We start from the raw sequence: 21,179 nt of genomic DNA on the forward strand, positions 1-21,179 counted from the left end.
ACTACCTGCACCTTTAGAAACGAACGCGCGTCGTATGGCGTTGCCACCTCTGAAACAGGAGGTTCAATATGGCTATAGATTATCGGATGGATTAACTATCTCAGATCTTTCGCGCAATATCTTTTTGAGCTTTTTTTTTTTAGCTAGCATTGTTGTTTCGTACCACAAATCGCTTGAAAACACCGCTTTACTGAGGGACAGACAGTTTGGCTAAAAAAAAAATGTATATGTTAATCCTTATTTTATAAGACTACTTACACCTTTAGAAACGAATACGCTACCATACGGCATTGACGCCTCTGAAACAGGAGGTTCAATATGACTCTAGATTTACGAATGGACTCACTATCTCAGAATTTTCACGCAATAGCTTTTTTGGCCTTCTTTTTTTTAGCTAGAATTGTTGTTTCGTACCACAAATCGCCTGAAAACACCGCTTTACTCAGGGACAGACTTTTTTGACTAAAAATAAATGTGCTATGTTTACCATTATCTTATAGGACTGCCTGCACCTTTAGAAACGATTGCGCCTCATACAGTGTTGCGGCCTCTGAAATAGAAGGTTTCAATATGACTATAGGTTTTCGCAACGGATTAACTATCTCAGAATTTTCACGCAATAGCTTTTTGAGCTTTTTTTTTAGCTAGAATTGTTGTTTCGTACCACAAATTGCCTGAAAAACCCGCTTTACTGAGGGACATACTTTTTGGCTAGAAATAAATGTAAATGTTAACCCTTATTTTATAGGACTACTTTAGGACTATTTTATAAGGAAGAAGTTGTTACTTCGAAGAGAAAATTTGTTATTGCTAAGAAAAAACTTGCTAATTCCAATAGAAAACTTATTACCGTAAGCAGAAAATTGTAATCCCTGGCGTTCTTACAAAGCAAGAACAGACAATGGCGTCTCTTGTATAGAATGTAAGTTTTAGTTTTCTTTTACTTCCGATTATGCCTTATCGCCATGGAATATTAAAGCCAAGAAAGGTGGTATGTTCCAATAAAATCCTAAGGTGCTTATCTACAATACAGGGTCAACTCTAGAACTCCGGACCAAACCATAGATATCAAGATCGTATCATAGAAATCATGACCAAAGTGCAGAAATCAGTAGCATAGCATCTATTCTTTCCAAACTTACATCATATAAACCTAGCAGAACCGGTTATATTCGGACCATAATGTTATACAATACGGAGCATACAATTAGGCAAATGAGATACCTTTTTGTACCTGTAATTATGTAGGTTAATGACCCAACTATGGTGTTCGCCAAGTAAATAAGTTATTCTGTAACACTGATGGTAAGAAATTTATTAAGTTATACTGAAATTACATAATTTATTATGTTTTCTCTATTCTAATTTCTATTCTAATTCTAATTTTATTCTAATTTTTTCACTATTATTCTAATTATTCCCAATTATTTAGGTATGCCAGAATTTGCAGTAATTGCACAGACTTTAAAAATAGATGTAAAACGCTTAGCCAAAAACTGGTCTTAAGAGGTTTTTCTGTCAATAAAATTAGTTGGCAATTTAAAAAATTTAGTTTTCTGTATCATGAACTCTTAGGTAAATATACAAAAAATTATAAAGAAATACTGAATTATTCTTTAATATAATTTCTCTGTCACCATTCTTTTTTGGAATTTTGTATTTGTACATTGTTTTCAAATCAACCTGAAGGACTTTAAATCTATAATTGGTTCCAGATACCAATGAAACACTTTTTTTTTATCACTCACGTCCGAACCAGTCTTTAATTGTTCCAGAATTGTTTTTGCCTTTCATTGACCCATGGGATTTCATTAAGGATAGAACCAATCTTATTTTGTATGTATTTTTTGAATAGTTTTACTAGTATGCATATATTTCACAAGTTTTACCTAACATAGGGATACCATAAAGATCTTATAGTAGACGCTCCACTGTACCGGGTAAAGAAAGTAAAGCGTCGAAACCCGTTAAGGTAGGTGGTATTCTTCTGATGAGCCCTAATGAAAGGCTACTACTTGGAAATATTTTGCTAGATTTAAGGTGCTTTTGTTTGTAAATTTATAACGCATTGAATTTATTGATGACGACTTTGCATTGATTTGGACATTTCGATTTGGTTGACGGTTCGGTTATACTGTTTTGTCCTAGATAATTGGATAGATGAGTAAGGTTAAAACCTCGTTCGAGTGCACATTTATCTCAATTGCTGGATTAGGATGACACTCCTTTTCTTCTTCTATCTCTCTCGTTTTTTTTTCTAGCCAAGTAATTACCTACAAAAACATTATAAAATATTGGCATAAAAAGTAAGCATTAAGGAGGGGGCACACTCCCTCAAACAAATAGTGGCGTTCGATGCCTAAAAGATAATTTCTCAACATAATAATTAAGTTATATTTTCAATTGTTTGAGGCAATTGTTTGGCAATTGTTTGGTGAGGCCCCAGATCAGCCGCCTCACCAAAGCACGAATATATTCTGCTTCGGTTGCCAGCATTATGCTCTATTCTGCCGAGACTTGGTCGCTGACTCAGACACATACGCTGAAGGTAGATCCCACCCAGACGAAACACCTCCGAAAAATCGAACGCTCCCGATGGTCCGACAAGGTACGAAATTCGGAAATCCTCAGGTCCTTCAAACTCCCACCCCTGTCCGAGCAGCTTGAGTCTCGCTCGCTGCGTTGGTATGGTCATCTGCTCCGTCTGCCTGCCCATACACCCGCCCGGGTCATCTTCGATTTCGACCCAGCGGCAAACGGCTGGAGGCGTCCTAGGGGAAGACCACGCACCAGATGGGCGGACGTCATTCGTGATCGGCTCGCCTCCAGAAACATCAACTCGGCTGAAGCAACAACCCTCACCTTGAACCAACCACTCTGGAGAAGACTGACGGCGCTGACGACTGGTTCCCTCTACGCTGGCGACGCTGCCGAGCAAGAGCTTTAACAACAACATAACATCTTCTTATTGTCTGTTGCTTCCGTGTTATGATATGAGTAGCTCATTGATTGTATAAAGTCTTCCTTTATTTCTTTTTTGTGTTATTGTACATAGAACATATTGCTCTAATTTTTACTTTTTACAATCCTTCAATTTTAGACTTCTTCCTTTTGAAAATCGTTCTTCTTTCTCTTTCTACTGGCTAAAAACCTGCTGTTTCAAGATATAATGCTTTGTTTTTTACAGGGTATGCCAGTTCACTTACAAGGCTAGACATAGTGATTTTATATATATATATATATATATATATATATATATATATATATATATATATATATATATATATATATATATATATATATATATATATATATATATATATATATATATATATATATATATATATATATTGATAGCTTATTTTCAAACTATTTTTTTCCCGCTTCAACCTACGAGATTATGTGAAACGGATCTAGTTATGTCAACTAAACCAAATAACGATATTTACGAATACATCAGGCATCAATCATGTATATTGTAATTGCAATTCTGGCTTTTAAATAAAAATAATGCTCCCAATAGAAAAGCATGAACAGTTTATAATTCTTTCGTCACCTAAATCACGCCCTTATTTCTCCTTGTAAACTTTTACTTGTTTACTGATTTATTTTTTCTTTACTATGCTTTTCACCAACAGAGACACATGAATTTTCATGAATGAAGAAAACTGTAGTTTTCCTTTCCAAATTTTTTTTTTGTCGTAAATAATCTTTCAGCCTAATTTAATTCTCAGAAAAACTAGTAAGGTACTCATTATCTCTATTTTTGCTGCAAATTATTAAAGCCAGTAGACGGGAATTACCCTAATAATTCAATAGAATCACAAGAGAGAGAGAGAGAGAATGTTGCTTTGTTCTAAGTAGAAGGAACAAGGTCCGTGTGTATAATGAAGTCTTTCCCTAATTAGCATAGATCTCATCGATAGAGGGTTCAGTAAATATGATCGTTACGACATAAGAAACTTGTCAGTAGTGTGCCCTCTAATTGAACGTTACTATGTTACGGTGATGATGAAAGTGGAAGTAGGGAATTCCAGGGAGAAGATAGCGTGAATAATTTTAGATACAGGCGTGTTGAAACATAAATTCCAGTAGTAGGTATTCCATTACTAGGAGATATATAGCTCTCTCAAAATTGAAAGTGTATTGGAGGAAATCTGTGGAAACGTTCATGTCTCAATTGTCAAAGGTAACTGAGACATATTTCATAAGATAGCGGTGTCAACTCGTAAATAATACGTGAGAAAATTTTTTAGTACAACTTCCTGGTCACTTGATTTTGGTTATTCTGAAAAGTGATCAGTTGCCAAGCATTTCCAATACATTATCTGTTCTTTATTGTTTCATATTTGGGCTTACTGTAGTTCAACTTTCGCATTTCATCACTTTGCTTTGATTTTTATAAGCTTCAGTTTCTAGTTAAAAACTAAAGTTTCCACGATAAGTGAAGAGGAGTCCCTTTCTAAGAACCCATGTAGGCCGGATCCTCCAAGCATGTTCCGCCTAATGAAAGTAGGCTTCAGAATAAATTCACCCTCCCGTCCATATTTATATTAACAATATCACATGGAAAGAGAAAGCTGGATCCTACCAATACAGTTTTGGGGCTTTGATCTTTTTCCCGTACCAAAGTATTATTTGACCTACCATCTACTTGCTGACCTTCTATGCAATACTCTATAACCGTCATTATTACTGTATATACATTTATAGTAACCTTTCATTTTGTATCAACTATATATCAAACAGTTCGTGGCAAGGAACTGTAAGTAAAGAGCCACCCGGCTCAATAGTAACTGAAACTCTTAAAAAACGAAATTTTGATACCAATAGATATACCAAAGAATTGGCTTTTATGCTGATTTCAAATATATAATCAAAAGGTTACGAGCCTGAGAAAATTTGCCTGATTTTCGAAAAAAGGGGGGAAAACCCCCCAAAACTCAAGTGATATTAATGAAAATCAAACCATCAGATTCAGCGTATCAGAGAACCTACTATAATGGTCTCAAGCTCCTATCTGCAAAAATCTGGAATTGTGTATTTTTTCCCAGAAAAAAAAAAAAATCACGGATGCGTGTTTATTTTTTTTATTTTTTTTTTCTCCAGGGGTCGTCGCATCTACCCAGTGGTTCTAGAATGTCATAAGAGGGCTTATTGAAACGGAAATTAAAAGTTTTAGTGCCATTTTTCAGTAACCAAAAAATTTGGAGGGCAACTAGGCCCATCCCCCGCCCCTTTTTCCCAAAATTGTCCGATCAAAAGTCGGAGATAAACATTTTGTTTATCATAGTTGAAAGGCCCAATAACTATTCCTTTGGGTATAACATGACCCAAGAGCCCCAGTGGAAAGGTCTTTAAGTTATAAAATTTGCCCATTGTTTTGCGCATAGTGTTTGTTATTGGGGTGTATGCACACATTTTCGGGTGTGGGGGGGGATTTTTTTGCTGGGTGTTTTTCCACGGAGGAATTTTTTATGGGGAGCAAAGTTTCCAGGGAGTGAACTTATCAGGGGAAATTATACGTGGGGGAATTTGCCAGAATTCTTATACAAAATTCTTTTTATATGTCTTGCTTTCTGTTTTCTCAATTTTCTCAGTTTGGTCTCAATTTTATGCGCGGAGTCGTAAAGATTAATTTTCCTGGGTAAAATTTCACCAGGATTTAATTTCTAGAGGATATTCCAATGGGGAGGGGGTTTCTCCGTGGACTTGGGGCCAGACTTCCTGGCATCATTTAAAAAAACGATCAGAAATTAAATAAAAAAACAAGTTTTTTCAACTGAAAGTAAGTAAGTAGGAGGGGTTGTTCCCTCCTCAACACCTCGCTGTTTACGCTAAAGCTTGAATTTTGTCCGAATTCTTTAAGATTGACTCCTGAACCACAAGGGCCGTTTAATTAGGACAATAAGACGTTTTTTTTTAAAAGTACTAAGAAACTTTAGCGTAAAGAGTGAGGTGTTGAGGAGGAGGCAACCCCCTTCATATACATAATAATTTCCGTTCGTTTTAAGTTTTAATGTTGCTCCTTACTTTCAGTTGAAAAAACTTGTTATTTTTATTGAATCATGGTTGCAGCGGTAGCTGCAACCTAGTAAAGAGCGAATCGCAGCCCATAGTAATCAAAAGTTGAAAAACACGTTTTAAAAAAAAGAAACTGCTTAGTAAGACTAAATTGCCGTCTGACACTGAATCAGGAATGGTAACTATTGTTTCGGTTAATCTTAAAAGTAAAAGTCTATTGCGAAAAGAAATTAATAGTGATTTCGGAATTGAGCTTGGAACCCCTGGAAAATAGCGTCAGATCAAAATGAAAAGTGTACCATTGGAATCAGCATGGTCCAAAACCATTTTAAGGATAATTATAGTCCCCCACCTTGAACCCCAAGAAAAATGACTGCATGCATGGGTAGCACTGATGTGAGCACCTTTTTTTCTTTTTTTTTCACCAAGGCTAGCTCATGGCTAGAACATCATAGATAGATTTTTAATGGTTTGTCCAAATGGGAATTGAATTTTCTAGTGCCCTTTTTAAGTGACCAGAAAGACTGGAGGGCAAATAGCCCCCTCCCTACAGGCCCCCTCCCCCCAAACTAGTCCTATAAAATTTTGAGATTGCTATTTTGTTTAATATAGTTCAAAGGTCCAATATATATGGTTTTGATGATGATATGGCCCTCCGTAGTCCCTTGGAAAGGGCTACGGGCGTATCAATATCGGTCGTATCGATATCGTGCGTATTCGTATCGGTCCCATTGGTATCGCATGTGTCGCATCGGGAATACCAGTATTGATATTCGTTTTTTTCATTTATTTTCTAGGCTCATTTTTTAAAGCATGTCCCGGCAAGGAATCATGCTTGCAGCGGGAGCTGCAACCTAGTAAAGAGAGAACCACAGCCCATAGTAATCAAAAGTTAAAAAACAAGGATTTGAAAAAAACTGCCTAGTGAAAAACAATTGCCATCTGACAATGACTCAAGAATGTTAACTATTATTTCGGTTCGTATTAAAAGTAAAAGTTTATTGCGAAGTATAATTTAAATGATTCGGAAAAAAGCCTCAAACCCCTCAAAAATGGATCAAAATGAAAAAGGTACCACTGGAATCAACTTGGGCGAAAAACCTTGTACAGGGAAATTTCCGTCCCCTTTCCTGAACAACAAGGAAAATCACTTTTTTTGCATCGGCAGTACTGATCTGTCTCCCGTCTTTTTTTTCTTTTTTTTGCAACAGGCCTAGCGGGGTATGAGAACATCATAGAGAGATGCTTAATGACTCATTAAAAATCTATTTCCCATATCTACGTGCTTTTTATAAATACCGCCACCTGCAAGTGTCATGTGGGACTAAAATGGCACTTTTTGTGCCATTTTTCAAGGGGTGGCACTAGCAGGATACCAGAACATCGTAAACAGATCTTTTATACTTAATATAAAAGATATCGCTCATATCTACGTCTTTTATATAAATTCCACCACCAGGAAGTTCCAAATGGCACTAAAAATGGCACTTTTGGTGTCGTGTCTCAAGTAGAAAAGCTGGGGCTATTGGGCTAGCAGAAATTATCTGCCGGGTGAATTTTTCTGTTCTGCCTGGTGCATTTTTCTTAAGCTAAGTGATAAACTAAGTAAACTATGAAAATAATGAGAAAATCAAAAGGTTCCGCCGAGAATTTTACGATCGCATCATCTGAGCCGTTATCGCTTATCTCGTGCCGTTAAGGGCTGCACCGACTGCAATGGGGGGGGAATAGATAAATGGGTGACCGCGCCGCTTGCTGAAGGCGAGAAAATAAAATGCATAACTATAGTAGGTGAGAAATTCTCCAGCTATTAATCCAGGAGTGTAACCTCGCTTGCTCAAGTTATCTCATTGTCAATTACCTCTAATGTTTTGTAGAAATCAGATTCCAGGGAACGTTGCCAACGGAGTACAGTTGAACTAGTTATCTACTGTGCGATGATACTGTACGATGAGATACAGGCATATAATAAGAACAAACGCAAATAGAAAAGTAATAGTTTTATTGAGACTTACATTTAGGTGTACAACAGTGCTTCACTTCAACTGACGACAATATAGGCAGAGATAATAATGACCAAATCTCTACAATGACTGCATAATAATAAATCTGACAAATGAATGTTCTGCAATCATAATGCCTCCATAATAATAATAATAATGACTGAATTGCAATGCCTGAATGCCTCGAAATAACACTTGTTCCAATCTGACTGTAAATACTTTCTACATGTCACATTGATTCTGCGCCCTTAAGAGCTATTTTACGATTTGCCCACTCTTGTGAAGGGCCCGCTACCTTGTAATTATGTTTGCAAACTCACTTCATTATGCTAACTGCCCATCCAATAATTTGTTTTAAATACTTTTGATGATTTGACATTCAAACTGTTCTAATAACTTAAACTTCCTGTGAACCTTGTATCTGGTGATTTTTTTATTACCAAATATCTTCACGAAATTCAAAACCGTCTCCCGATTAGCGTCGATGTTTGGCTGAGACTAAAATGCAGTTTTTCTTTTGCTGATTAAGAAGTTTTCTTTTTGAAGCGGGATTTAAACTTAATTAGGGGAAGTTTAATTTGTGTCGGAATTATCTTTAGAAAGAAACATTTTTTGTTATAATTTAAATAGATGGTATATTATTAACGTTGTATACTTAACAGTACAATTTTTATTGATGTACCATCATTAAGACATCCTTGTTTTTGGGTTTTTGAAATATTTGCTATTTATTAATTTTTGGTCTAACGTAATTCTAGCTAACGTTGCTGTATCAAGTATTTTTATTTAAGCATACTCACGGGTCGAAAAAATTTTATGGATAAATTTTTCTATTTTGTTGTATATCACTTTCTTAGGTTCCTTTACCGGACTAAGATTATCTATGGTTCTAGCCTAGCTACTATACTAAGGGTTTTATTTTCTACATCTATCACTGATGACTTTTACATTTCCAACAAGGTTGGGGCTATTCTACTTTTACTATAAGATTTTTTGAAAATTCACCTTTTACAAGTTTTTTTTTTATTTTGCTAACTATAGGATAATTATGCTTCCTATTTACGCTAAATTAATGGGGAAATACATTGATTTTACATTAACTCTATCTAAGTAAATAGCAATACATATATATATATGAATGATTTAAAATGTCCACTACATTCACTGGCAATCATTAAAACATTTTCACTGGGTTTGTTCGTTATATAGTTTTGATAATAAGTTATCGAAGTTGCTTTTTGAAAACTATTTCTTATCAAAACTAGTAAAATGTGACATGTGTAAATTCCCACCTATTTCATCACCTTCGTGTCTCTTAGCGTACTCAATCCTTCTTTTGTAAATTATGGTCCTTCACTCCTTTCATCTTGGCAAAAAATTTTTAAACATTTACAATATAGTTTCTTCAGCGAAGAGTTTAAGCATGATTATGTCCATCGTGCAGGTAGCGCTTTCTCTAATTGTCAAATAAGAAAGGATAATTCAAGACAGTGATATGTGGAATCTTGATATCATATTTCTTTCTCACCTAATGTTTTTGGATTATTAATAAGGTGCTTTCTAGTTAATGGGCTGAACACTGGGACTGTGTTGATAGTAGATGGGTTGATTTTCTTCTCAGGATATCGTTCTTGGGATATTTAAAGTACATAGAGAAGGTAATTATTGTATAAAATTGTTCGTTTGTGCACTTAGAGATTATAGTTCTCTTATAAAATTGTTCGTTTATGGCTTGTATCTTTTGGATTTTGTGGTGACTCCTTGGTTAATTACAGGCAAAGAGATGCTTGAATTTTGAATGGGCTGACATCAGGCATTAGTGACTTCTTCAACTTATTGTCTTCAACTTATAGGTGGGTTACATAGTAATTGAAGGGTTAGTCACTGGGGTCGATTTTGGTTTCTTCGATTCAACGGTTGGTTTCAAGGTCAATTTTTCAGGATTTATTTTGTAACAAGTACGGAATAACCGAGATATGAACTAATCGTATTTGATGGATGTGATAGGATCGGTTTCCACAAATGTTTGAAAAGGATTTGGTACTTCAATCCGCGACACATAAAAAATTTTTGGTTTCATTAAATGTCGTAGATATGAAATTGTATGGTACATGGAATCAGAAGGATTATCAAGGGTTACATTGACTTGCATATATTTTATAGTGGTCAATGGGGTTCTCAGGATTTGTTTGATTACATAGTTCGATAATGCACTGGATTCCGAGATTCAAATACTGTTTCACCTGACACGTAGTATGGTTTATGGTCGTGGAAACAACTATCAAAAGGTAACTGTAATCTTCGTAAACGACGCTAGGACGAAATTGCCTGGTGAGTACTCTATGGTGAGTACTCTTCGTTGATTGAGGTATGATGAAAACGCATGCTAGTAGGTTGTACCTGCACTGGACTACGCATTGTAATGATTACTTTATAATATTCTATTCCACTTCCTGTAGTAGATATAACTTGGTAGAATTCCACGTTCTTTAAAATCAAGTCGTCATAATACATAATAAGCAATATGATTAGTGCATTTTAGGCGAACGTTACCCTAAAGACAATATTAAATAGATACACTAATATTACTACACAAATATTGATTTTAATAAAACGACATTATTATCATGTTGGTTTTAGATACATAGATTCCCATTGGGAAATCTAAAACACAGAAATTCCTTCTAAGTTGTTATAGAATAACGACGATATAAGAGACTAATTCCTTAACTTTAAGTATACACACATTTTACTTTAATTTCCTTCGGCACTCATTTAATTCTACGTTAGATTTAAAATAACCATTTATACATAAATTACACTACATCATTTAGTTTGAGGTCTCAGTTTACAACATATTTCATGCCTTCATTGTTCACGCACGTCCGTGCTGTTTAAGAAACATATGTTGCAGCATCGTAGCCGCACGGTTTTACGTAAGCGACACTTACAATGAGGGAACAAGACATAGCAAGGACGAGGGGAGACCTCTATACCCACTCGTTTTCTAATGTCTTCCCTTTTTCTTGGCTTACACGTTCTCATGGGGTTCCGGGTTTAACTTCTGCATTTCAGCCGTATCCCCGTGTTCTTCCTTTGGGTTTTGCCTGCTTATTCTCAGGATTATTTCATAATTAAAAGTCAGTAAGGTTCTCATGGTCAGGGAAATTGAGAATACGAAACTTACGGTCAGTAGTATTTTCCACAAAAAATTGGTTGAGAATAATCTGTATCTATCATCCACGTACGTTAATCTTTGGTCTTCATTTGTAAATGGGGTAATCTGGGAGTCTAATGCTTCTCTTATTTTTGTAAGCCTTAATGTCCCTTTATTCTTTTCTATTTTGGACCATATCGAGGTTTTCATTTCCTCACTTTCTATATTGAGAATAGTGTGCGACAGGTTAATTAGCTTGAAATTGATTATTTTGGGACTTATTATATTCGTGCTCGTGGTAATTAACGGCGTTCGAACAGTTGACTCTTTAGTTACAAGTCGACATCCTTGTTTATTGTTATCTTACCCATATCTTGTAACAGTAATTCTGTCCTGTAACTTGGATCTAGTCTTTCTGTATTATTACAACAAGACAAAGTTCCAACAGTTTCTCTTGGAACAGAAAATAACCAAAGATTATTTCTAATGTGTATGAATATTTCTCGTTTAGTACTTTCTATCAAGGCTTCGCACAAATCAGGTATTTCTTCCTGTTGTGTGTCTTTTAAGAATATATCTAACATACAAGATCCAGAGTTGACATTATAAATAGGTAACGCGAGCTGCCATACTAGGTTTTTGAATAATACGCAATTTTTTTGAACGTAATATGTTGAACAAAATTTTTCTATAGCATTTTTATAGTTGTATGATTTTTACTTGTGAGCTAAAAGTTTTAAATTATTATTCCTTTATGACGCCTATCTATTAAAATCTCTTAATCCTGTACTGACTAAGGGTAATTCCATCTATCAGGTTTTTTAACCGTTCTACCCGATTGTGTCGTTACTTTCTCCTCGACTTCTTGCGGTTTATTCTTTTTCGGTTTTGCTAGCGAAATAAGATCAAACTGTTTGTATTGTTTTTTCTAAAATTCTCGACCTTTTAATTTTGTGTCTTTCGCGTGCGCGGCCACTGAAGTCGGTTTTGATTTCCCTATTTCTTTAACTACCATATGGTCTGATTCACCGTCAGACTCTTCGGAACTTGTTTCCGATGATTCCGCATTAGAACTTTTAAGTGGCACTTTGCGTTTTTGAGGCATCACCTTCCCTCCCCTTCGTAACTTTCTACTCCTCTGGAAGTAGAAGGTTTATTGTCTAAGTCCTCGCTTTGAGTTATCAATTCGGGAGATTGGAAAGACTCTTGAAAACTCTGAGAGGAATAAAAAAAATTTGTGGGGTTCCGCCATTGTTTAAATGCCCTGTCTTCAGGGGGATGGGGCATTTTTTGCACTAGTGTTTCCCTCCATGAAGTCCATTGTTTAGGCTTAACCTTGGACACAGTTATATCATGATATTGTCCTTGCTGGTTATCCTTGGGAGTTTCATTCCTAGGCAATGTGCTTTGACTCTTTTTATGGGGAAATTTATTAAATCCATAGCTTCTCGCAGATTTGTTTAATTGAATCTTTAGGAGGAGTTTTCTTTAAGATAATACCCGGAGTTTCTACAGCTCTGTTCAATTCCTTCTGAAATGACAGGGGCCTCTCTATTGGTGTTGCAGGGGAAACCATATCGTCTGGAAATATTTCGGGGGGAAAAGGGGTTGAACTTCTAGGAGTGAAAAATTGATTTGTCAGGGATATCATGTACTCTAATTCTCCGGCACTCTCCGATGATGAACTTTTTGGATCTTTTGGTGTTTGTATTCTTACTGGTATTGGGAATTTTATTTTTGGAATAACTAGATTTTTCATAGCTAGAAATTCTTCAACGTTTTCCTCGTCACTATCATTCTCGAAGTAGTCTTGCTTGAAATTAAAGGCTTTTAGCTCTGCCAATCTTGATTTAGGGGGCTCATTTTGTGCGCTGTCGAATCGGTAGACGAGGGACGCAATACCCATCTCTCTGGAAATTTTGCTCTTTTTATTCGGCTAACGTTTGCCTTGTAAGTTCTTCCGCTATCGGGGTTCACCATTTTAAAAGTATAATCTTTATCGTACGTTTTGCCTCATTTTTTAGGTAGACACAATCTCCTATCTTAAAATCTATGTTCCCCTTGACTTTGGGTTTGTTTCTTAGCTCTTGGTTTATTTTACATTTTTCCAACTTATGGCTAACTATCTTATAAGTTATCATCATCCTATTTATGAACTCTTGTTTGTAATCCTCTGTGTTATTGTAATATTTGCGAGACTCAATAAGCTCATCATATGGTATTCTGAAATTGCAACCAAATAGTAAATACAAAGGGTTGTCTTTGGTTGTTTCTGAATAAGCAGTATTAATTGTGTTAGTTAAATAAGGTAAGAATTAATCCCAATCGCTCCTGCTGTCTCTCGTATAAATGCTTAACACATTCGAAAATATTTTATGCCTATTTTCTATTTTACCATTAGTTTGTGGGTGATATGGCGACTTCACCAATTTCTCTATGTTAAGAAAACTCATTAAGTCTTTTGCTACATTTGAAACAAAATTGCTTCTGTTATCGCTTATAACCTTATTTGGAATGCCAAATTTTAAAAATAATTTCGCTAACGCCTTACTCGTAGCGTACGCGCCTTGATTCTTTAATGCTTTAGCAAAAGTAAATCCGGAAAAGTGATCTATAACTGAAAGAATACAAGTATGGCCCCTGTTGGAAACAGGCAAGCCTCCACTGGTTCCACACAAATCATATAAGACAATATGGAAGGGGAACTTTGCTACCAGGACTCTTCCCATTGGAAGATTAGAATAAGCTTGTTTTTTTTAAGTTACACGCTTTGCATGTACTTACAAATTCCTTAAGTTTTGTTACTGCCGACGGCACGTAAAAAATTGCTTTAATTTATGGAAAGTTTTCGTTACTCCTAAATGTCCACCTATATCTGAATGAAAATATTCGAATGCAGATATTGTTAATATTTGGGGTAATGCAGGTATTATTGAGGTTTGGTTTCTTTTTGCCTCAGCAGTCACGATTCTGCATAGTATTTCTTCATCAAGATCATAGTAAAAATTATCTATTTCTTTTCTAAGAGTTTTGAATTTATCTGGTAACGCATCATCATTCACAAAATAATTAATAAGTGCTACACACATTTCGTCCTTTTTTTGATTTCCTTTTATATTTTCTAAAGACAAGGGACAATAGTTATCCTTATTTTCTTTTACTGTGTCTTTGACTTTTTTTTTCTTACATTCATGTTTACTCTTAGCATTGATAGTGTTAACTTCATTTTCCTCGGCGTCCAACGGCATATGTTCTGGGAATCTACTCAAAAAGTCACAAGCTACATTTTGTTTACCTTTTAAATATTCAAATTCGTAATTTAGATCTTGGATTTTCATAATCCATCTAGCTAGAATTCCCGTGGGGTTTTTAAATATGCGCAGGTCCTGCAGCTTTTATGGTCTGATCGTAGTACAAATTTTCTACCAATTAAATAGTGTCCAAATTTGTCCAAGTGGTGGACTATAGATAATAATTCTACGTTTCTGGCGGAATAACTACTTTCGCCTTTTGATAAAGTTCTACTCGAATAGTATATAACTTTTTCTATTTTTTTTGATTAGAAGATCCTTGTAAAGGATCAGGATTTATATTCCAGGGTTTATAATTCCAATGGGAATTATTTGAAAAAGAATTGCACCACTGCCTTTCGAACTGGCATCAGTTGTGACCACAAATTGTCCGTTTTCAAAATCGGGCAACGATAATATTGGTTCGGAAGTGAGTGCCTTTTTGAGACGGTCTGGGGAAGTTTGAGCTTCCTGGGACCAGGTAATATTTTGGGAGTTCCCTTTAGTTAACTCCGTGAGGGGTTTTGCAATTTGGGCGTAATTACGCACGAATTTTCTGAAGTAGCCAGTAAGACCTAAAATTCCTCTTAATCCTTTCATAGTTCTAGGGGGTTTGAGGTTTTCAACACATTTTATTTTTTCTGGGTCTGGAGATATCTCTCCTTGTGTCACCACTAATCCTAAAAATTGAATTTTAGGGTGAAATAAATTTACTTTTTCAGGCCGGCATTTTAAATTGCCCTCTCTGAATTTCTCGAACACATTAGCTAATGTTGCTATGTGTTGTTCAGCGTTTTCTCCTTCGTATATGACATCATCAACAAAATGAATGATATCCTTCAATTCTCTTAATAGGTGTAATAAGGGTCTACATAACGCGCTTGAACTTGTCTTAAGTCCAAAAGCTACTCTTAAGTATTCGTAGGAGCCACATTTAGTTGTAGAAAATGCAGTTTTATGGACATCTTTTTCGGTTATTTTCACTTGGGGGTAACCTTGGGAAGATCTAAAGAAGTAAACATTTTGTTTTTGCTCGAGATAGAGTCAAGGATTTCATCTATTCTTGGTAAAGGAAATTTATCACAAACTACGAGTTTGTTAAGGGCTCTATAATCTACTACAAGTGTAAGATCACCATTCTTTTTTGGTACCAAGATCACTGGCGCTGAATTCGGACTTACACTGGGTCGTATAATTCAATTTTTTTTTAATTCATGTATTTTATTTTTTAACCATTCTTTATGCTTATACGGGAGATGATATGGCTGTCTTGCGATATGATTACCTTTCGTTAAAATTAAATGTTCATAAAACGGTATCAGTCCGATGTCATCTTCAGATGCGAAAAATACATCTTTAAAATTCCATAATAATTCGCATAATTTTTGCTTAAGTTCTAAGTCTGTAATATGATCCATATTAAATTTGTTTAAAGATTGCGATATACTTAGAGGGCATTTGTTGATTGAGGCTTCAATACCATTAATTAGGTTTCTTTTGGAATTTTCCCATCTACCTAAATCATTCTCCTAGATAACTTGAATTTGAACTTAACACTTCCCGTTTTTTATCATAATTGTATAATCTTCGTGGTTATTAGCTACCCAAATGAAACTATCTCCTTTGTCGCAAGGTATAATATGTTCTTCGCATAGCAGATGTTCAGGAATTCCATTCGACGGGATCGCAAGCCATATTTCGGGTTTGCTATCCACTGGTTCAATCATCTGTGAGGTTTGTATTCTTTGAATCGTTTTGGGAGGGATCTTTTTTTTTCGTATCGCGAACCCGTAATATTTCTCTTCACTATTATTGTCTATTAGATACATACTGGTACTTTGCTGCGTCATTGTGGCATCTTGCGGCGTTACATTGGGATTTACTATTTTTTTCCACAATTCTACTATTTTTTTATTTCGTTTGACTTATACTGTCGCATATCTCCTATTATTATTTTTGCAAATTCAATACACCTATTATTTGGATTTACTTCATTTCTGCAATGTCTCTCAGAATAATTAAACAACTTTCTGATTATGCCATGTCATCCTTGCGAGACATGAGGTTCAAAAGATTGCGATATTATACTGCGGGAAATTTTATTTACTGTTACGTTCTCTTCGTAAGCTCTTTTACGATTTCTTAAGGTAGAAATTCCTTACCCTACCTTAGCCGGGTAGACAAGCCTTTTGTTTGCTACTTCTAATAATACCTTATTTGACCTTAAAAATTTGCGCCGATAATTGCTTCATACGGAAAGTTATTGCATATCATAAAATTTGTCGGAAAAATTCTATTATCCTTTTTCACGTCTAGGCGGATTGAACCTCTTGCGTCCAATTTATGCCCTGTCACACTAGTTAAATTATGATTATTAGTATTCCTCTGTCGCCTAAGATGCGGAGGCAACATATTAAATACGCATGAGTTTATGATATTAACCGTTGCACCAGAGTCAATAAAAGCCTTAAAGTAGACATTTGCCACAAAAAAAATCATTAAATATAGGTAACTTATTATTACTATCACTAAAGGATGGTACTATTATTGAGTTGGACCTATAAATTCTAGGCACCCTCTGGGTCCAATTTATTCTTCTGAGGGGCCTGACACGTTTCCCTGCAGACTTGTTTCATACGTCGGTGTCTGCCATAGAGATTCAGATACTTGAGATTCCATAGGCATATCTAATTGATTTACATTTGTCTGCCTTCGCCATGTATCATTATGGTAGTTTGGATTTCTTGCGTCAGTGCCGGTTGCTGGCGCTAACTGCAAATGCCGTTGGCTTGAAAAATCTGCATTTCCGGTCGGCCAATTAACTATTCGCCGTCGGCTTGAAAAATTTGCATTTTCCGTCGGCCGATAATTATTTTGTCTATTGGGGGGAGGGTTATACAAATTTGGTTGGTACGCGTTGTGAGGTACTGATTGTTGCAATCTTCCCTGGCTATAGCCTAGTGCACCACTGGCGCTAAAATTTGTTCTTCCGAACAAATGGTTGCCATAATTTGGCGTATTACCGATCTTAATCCTTGGTGTGCGATTGGGGACATAACGGCACTCTCTCGCGATATGCCCAACGCGATTACAAATATAGTATGTCATTTTTGTAGGATTATCTTCATAGCAAATGGGTTTGGCCGACTGAAAACATACTATTTTCTGCCTAGCGGTTTCTTGCGTTTTATTTCTTTGTGGCACTGGGGAATTATCCCTTGAAAAGAAGTTTGTAGAAGCTTGATCTCCCTTGAAGGTCAGGTTTGCGTTTGATTCGCCTAGGCCGTTTATTTTTGTTTTACTGTGATTTCCAACCATCGTATCAATTTCAATCATTCGATCCACTTCCTGAACTGCAAGGTCCAACGTTTGGATGTATTTGGATATTACCATTCTATATAATTTTGGGGGTAGCCCTTGCAAAAAGGTGTTTAGTATGATTTTTTCATACAATTCTCCTGAACCTTTTCCGAATTTTGCTTCTACTGAAATCCGTATATTATGAATATATTCTCTTATATTTTGTGTATGATCAAAACATACCATTCCGTGTTTTAATTTATTAGTTGAAATAGTTTCGATGAATCTATCTTTGAATGCCGTTAACAATTTTTCTATTGTATTTATCGGCAAATTGTCATTTTCCCCTATAGCATTTTCAATTTGCTTTAGGAAGGTTAAGGCCTGCCCTCTTAATCTAAGTAGATGCATACAGACCAACGTTTCTAGCTGTGTTTTTGTTAATTCTACAAACTGGGCCAATTGGATATTAAATTCGTCGATATATGTTTCTCCATCATATTGCGGAATGGATTTTGTTATCTCTACATTCTTCGCGACCAACTTTTGCGCCATTAATAGTTCGCTTAATTTTTCTGACATTTTTGCGTTTGAATAACTCAAAATAATTTTTTTTTTCACTTAGCCTATTTGGGGGAGGCTATTATCTCCTATGACATATTTAAAGGGTTTTCCTATAATAACTTAGCGGTTATAGGCCTAATCACTTCTTCTTATAAGTCTGTATCTCTTCAATGATATAAATTTAAATTATGAAGTTTGTAGCATAACTAGTTTGCATGTTTTCCTCCAAGTTTACGACCGCGCCAGTTCTGCCGGGTGAATTTTTCTGTTCTGCCAGGTGAATTTTTCTTAAACTATGTGATAAACTAAGTAAGCTATAAAAATAATGAGAAAATATAAAGGTTCCACCGGGGAATTTTACGATCGCATCGTCTGAGCCGTTATAGCTTATCTCATGCCGTTGAGTGTTGCACCGACTGCAATTGGGGGGATAGATAAATGGGTGACCGCGCCACTCGCGGAACGCGAGAAAATAAAATGCGTAACTATAGTAGGTTAGAAATTCTCCAACTATCAATCCAGGAGTGTAACCTTGCTTCCTCGAGTTATCTCCTTGTCAATTACCTCTAATGTTATGTAGAAATCAGATTCCTGGGAGCGTTACCAATGGAGTACAATTGAACTAGATATCTACTGTAAGATGAGATACAGGCATATAATAAGAACAAACGGAAATAGAAAAGTAATAGTTTTATTGAACTTACATTTAGGTGTACAACAGTGCTTCACTTCAACGGACGACTATAGAGGCAGAGATAATAATGACCAAATCTCTACAATGACTGCATAATAATAAATTTGACAAATGAATGTCCTCAACATAATGCCTCCATAATAATAATAATAACAGAATTGCAATGCCTGAATGCCTCGAAAAACACTTTTCATCGCTGTATATTTCCAGTCCTGATTCTGCGCCCTGAAAACTATCTCACGATTGACCCAACTCTTGTGAAGGGCCCGCTACCTTGTAATTATGTTTGCAAACTCACTTCATTATGCTAACTGCCCATCCAATAATTTGTTTTAAATATTTTTGATTTTTAAACATTCATACTGCTCTGATAACTTAAACTTCCTGTGAACCTTGTATCTAGTAATTTTTTTATTGCCAAACATCTTCGCGAATTTCAAACCCTCTCCAGATTAGCGTCGATTTGGCTGAGACTAAAATGCAGTTTTACTTTTGCTGATTAAGAATTTTTCTTTTTGAACCGGGATTTAAACTTAATTAGGGGAAGTTTAATTTTTGTCGGAATTATCTTTAGAAGGAAAGAATTTTATATTTTTGTATTTTAAATATATAACATGTTACTCACGGTACAATTATACGAGTGATGTTTAATGGCTCATTTGAAAGCAATTGCTTTTATATACGTGCTTTTTTATATTAATGTTACCATTCGTAATTGCGATATAGCACTGAAAAACAAAACTTTTGGTGCCACTTCTTAAGTGGAAAAGCTCTGAAGTACAAAACAGGTACTAGTGTAATAATTATGTTTCAGAACCCTTATCTGGAGGTTCACAAGATCCCCTCCCGTAAACTCCCCCCAGCCCCTTAGTAGGCCTAATTTTCATAAACCGTCTGCTCATCTGTAAGCTACTGAAACATTAGCAGGCTACCAAACCGTCGTAGATAGATGTTTAATAGGTCAATTAAAAGCTATTGCTTATATTTACTAGGTTTTAAAAAAATTCTATCATCTACTAGGTTTTACAGATTTTAATATTAACTAGTTTCTGAGGAGAACTTGCAATGAACTCTTTGTCATGGTTGAAGCATTAGCTGCAACCTAGTAAAGAGCGAACCACAGCGCATAGTAACTAAAAGTTAAAAATGTCGTTTTTTCTTCTTTTTTCCAGGCCTAGCGGATTACTAGAACATCATAGAGAGATGCTTAAGAGCTCATTCAAAAGTTATTTCTCATATGTACGTGGTTTATATTAGTTCCGCCGTGTGCAAGTACCATATGAAACGAAAAAGTCACTTTTTATGCCGTTTCTCGAGGAATGGGGCTAGCCGGCTACCAGAACATATTAGATAGATTTTTGATAGCTTATGTAAAAAATATTGCTCGTATTTAAGTTCTTCATTGTAGTACCCTTACTCTGCTTTCTATGAAATGCCCTGCCTTTTCCCATTGAGTTTCTGTGACATGCCCTCCCTTTTCCATAGGATTTCTATGGCATGCCCTCCCTTTTCCAAAGGATTTCTACGGCATGCCCTCTGACGTCACAGCATCCCTGTTTCTAGCTGGCAAGATTCTGAGCACGCCCTTATTCTAGCGGTAGGCTGACAAGATCCCCACCCTTGACAAGAGTCCTAGATGTTTCAATTACTTAGAATGTGGTCGGGATAATAATGCGGCCAGCTGTTTCTACCGGGGCCTTTTGACGTCACGGTAGCCATAGGGAAATTAACAGTGGATGTTATTGTTCGTTGTTGGTTATGATAGTTGTTTGTGACTGTTGGTTATGGTTGTTGGTTACGATTGTTGGTTATGTTTGTTAATTATTGTATTGGATATGTTTGTTGGTTTTGCGTATGGTTTTAGACATGTTTGATGGATGTGATTGCTGATTTTGGATATGGTTTTGGACATGTTTATTGGTTTTGAATATGGTTTTGGACATGTTTGTTGGATGTGATTGTTGGTTTTGGATATGGTTTTGGTTATGTTTGTTGGTTTTAGTTGATGGTTATGATTGTTGGTTATATTTGTTGGTTATGATTGTTGATTGTTGGTTTTGGTTGTTGGATCTGATTGTTGGTTGATGGTTGTTGGTTTGGATATGGTTTTGGATATGGTTTTGGACATGTTTGTTGGTTTTGGACAT

The sequence above is a fragment of the Artemia sp. Qi Xiang Cuo genome, chromosome 2, assembly GCF_049724085.1.
Source record: "Artemia sp. Qi Xiang Cuo chromosome 2, ASM4972408v1, whole genome shotgun sequence".
In the NCBI taxonomy this organism is placed as follows: Eukaryota; Metazoa; Arthropoda; class Branchiopoda; order Anostraca; family Artemiidae; genus Artemia; species Artemia sp. Qi Xiang Cuo.